Source organism: Etheostoma spectabile, chromosome 15, assembly GCF_008692095.1.
Source record: "Etheostoma spectabile isolate EspeVRDwgs_2016 chromosome 15, UIUC_Espe_1.0, whole genome shotgun sequence".
NCBI lineage: Eukaryota > Metazoa > Chordata > Actinopteri > Perciformes > Percidae > Etheostoma > Etheostoma spectabile.
The window spans coordinates 10,399,191-10,402,523 of NC_045747.1; the positions used below are offsets into that span (position 1 = coordinate 10,399,191).

At 40.1% G+C, this 3,333-nt stretch overlaps 1 long non-coding RNA gene across 1 annotated transcript in view; it reads right to left on the bottom strand.

The window, feature by feature from the left end:
• LOC116703420 (uncharacterized) overlaps window positions 1-2,482 on the bottom strand; it is a 9,036-nt gene extending 6,554 nt beyond the window's left edge. Inside the window, exon 1 of the long non-coding RNA XR_004335427.1 lies at window positions 1,937-2,482. This is a non-coding gene — a long non-coding RNA (uncharacterized LOC116703420). The remainder of the gene's footprint in view (window positions 1-1,936) is intronic.
• Window positions 2,483-3,333: the final 851 nt, after the last annotated feature.

Here is a 3,333-nt window from a genome sequence, read left to right on the forward strand (position 1 = left end):
ACGTGGCAGGGCACAGCAGAGCGTAGCAGGATGAACATGGCATCGCAGGACGTGTAGCAGGACCATGGCGACAGCTGCTACCCTGATTAACTGTATCTGTGAAGATCTCTGGTTTAAGATTGTTTTTTTTTCAAAGATTATTCAAATGTTTAAGAGGTTTTCATAGCAAAAACAAGAAAAAAGACTTACTTTTTTAGCTTCAGGTTGATATCTAATATTCACCATCAGAGATGGTCCAGTGGGGAAGGACACTGACTGACAACCAGAAGATGTGGGTTCAAACCCCGCCTTAAGTATGCGACATAAGAGTGTTTGAGATGAATGAATGTTGTTATTTGTATAAGAATTTTCAACAACAATTTCTACTTGCGTGTTTTCAATTTCAACTTGTGCATTTATAACATTGATTTCTACTTGCAAATTTACAACATTGATTGCAACAAAAATTTCAACCTGGAATTTTCAACAACAATTTCAACTTTTATTGCCATCATAAATACACTTGCAATCCCTTTACATTTGTTTAAGTCTGCAGCCTGTTCAGCGGACATTATTTAAGTATTAAAGTATTAGTGTAGTAAGTGTAAAAAGACATGTCTTTAACAGTCCCTGTTTAACACACAGTGCTCAATGTAAATTACTTAAAACATGTATTAACTTATTAACATACTAACCACGGTATTTTACTAAATCAAAAGAAGTACTTTTGTTGCAATTCACAAAGTTACACGTTTAAAACTGCGACCAAATCACATTTGTGCCAGTTTGGTATGAGCATGTGTAATCTGGAAAAAAATATGGTATCAACGTAGTTGAGAATGCAGTTCAGTTTTATGGGAACACAATATTTTAGGAGTGATTGTTGGCCTCTGACAGGACTTAAGAGGAGTTAAACACACTGCAACCCTGTCTCACAGCATTTCACCATGAACAACGGCCGCAGGGACACAATCCGTGGTCATTGGGGTATGTAACAACGGGGAAATGAAACATGCTGATGACAACAATGGGACATACCGCCATACGCGGGATGCGCTTCAACAACGGGACGGTTGTGGTTGGGAGAAGAAGAACGCGGAAAGGAACTGCGACTAACGGGACACAATCGCGTTCTTAAGGGTGAAAGTCTTCTGTTGTTTGACCCATCCACCATCCCAACCAACCTCCTTAAATGCGTATTTTCAGCTTTTCAATACTCGCTACTGTAATCGTGCTGTTATCACAAAAGATGCTTCCCATTGAAATACATTAATTTAACATTCGTGCTCACCCCCACGAGAAAAACGAAAAAGGTTTGTCCCTGTACACGGATCAATAGATCAAATAACGTCACCATTTCACGGACTGCCATGTGACTGGACTGTACAAGGGCCTGTTTTGACTCTTGTTAAATAGAGGGTGGTTATTATTTTCTGGTTAAATGCATTGAGACTTCTGTTATTGTTGTCAACATGTCTTGGGATCAAAGAGCTCTTTACCACTGAAATGCACTTATACTATCACTGAAAAACACTTGGAAGCAAACAATATGACTGGGTCTCTTCCACAGTGCTCTTAGCAGGAATTTTAGAGGTCAATGTGGATTAAATAGCTCAAATGAAAAATCTTTTAATTTAGTTACAGTGCAGCTGAAATTGGCATCAATCTATTATTTGATGTAACAAAGGACCCAGTTGCATTAAATTCCCCCAGCATGTGCCAAGACTCTGGAGCTAACGTAACAAATACTGTGCAGCTACATTTAATTTACTTGGTGTTCTTTGATAAATGCCTATTTTGGGTTTGGTCTCATGTCTGCCACTTGTTCACTGGACATGCTGTACTGGATCCATCATAGCCTCTAAAACAGATACAAACATTCAGGTTAAGTTTAATTTAGCTGAAGTAAATGCACAGGTAAACTGTATAATAGCTGCATTATGCATAGTAGACTTACGTTGTGCCTCTGATGTTTCCGTTTGTTGGGTGGTAAAAAATGAGACACAGTTCTGTGCCAGGCTGAGGCAGAGGGTACAGAAGGTGTAGCTGCAGTCTCCTGAACACAAGCCAGAGCACACGTCTACACACATCTGGCAGCAGATGTCACAGCAGTGTTCAGAGCAATATGTCCAGTCTTCACACACACATGAGCAGCCACCAGCCGGTCTGCATTCCTCCTTACTTTGCAAGCTGGAGTTGCAAGGCTTGCAAGACTGTAACCCCATGGGTCCGCCTGTTGAAAACACACACAGACACGGGAAGATAAGATATTGGAGGAAATCACTGTCTGGATCACTGTCTCCTTTTCAAGTCCAAAATTGGAATTGATGATGTAAATACAAAAGGAACTCTGTGGAGAAAAAGCTTGTGGTAATTCACTGTCAGCCTGTCCTGAACATCGCCTGCTAGCTCGAGTTAAGTCCAAAGTTCTTGCAGTATCTGCAGAAGTTGTTTTCACAGTTTGACTAACTTTAGATAAGGCTCGATGCCACAATCTGCCCCTTGAGGTCTTAGTCCAGTCTGCTCCGTCATCTCACACATACATGAGACAAGGAATGACGTAAACCTGAACATCTATTCTGCCCTTCATAAAAAAGCATGACACCCTCAATCGTTATTACCAACAGTCATTCTCTATTAACACAAACCCAGAGTTCTTGTAACATCAAATCAACTTTATTTCTGTTCTGAGCATGAAATTGAACACAGAGGCTCTTTCTTAGGCCTACTTGTCACGGGGCCTGCAGTATAGAGATGGTGGTAAGCAAGGATAACGAGCTATGCAGTATGATTGAGAAAACACTGATTTAATTGCGAAAACAGCACTAACGACCCAAGTTTATGAACAAAAGTTAGATACTAATAGTATGCCAGATGTCTAAAACTATTTGGAACAGTAAATTGCCTTTTGTTTTCCTCACAGAAACATGCTTTAAAGAGAAATCTGTGCAGATTTATTGTAATTATCCTCATTTTACACATTAAATAAAAGAAAGGTGTAAAAATGAGAAAGCATTTACTTTGGACGCTGAAGTTTGGCAACAAATCCTGAATTTCAGGAGAATTCAGAACATACCTCGCGTTGATCACACATTATCATCTTTACATCATCAGTCTGATCACATTGGTGTCAGAACAACTGTGACGTCCCCGCCTCTTTTGGCTGCTGAGCTGTCTGCAGTAGGTGTGACCGGGTCATGATTGGAAGCACCTGAGCCCCCGTGTTTCCTATACAAGAATGTGTTCCACTTTGAAAGAGAGTAGAGGGGAACACTCTTTTTTTCTGTTTCACCACACAACAATCAACTCACTATTCTTAAATTCATGGAAATACGTTGACACCACTGACTTTCT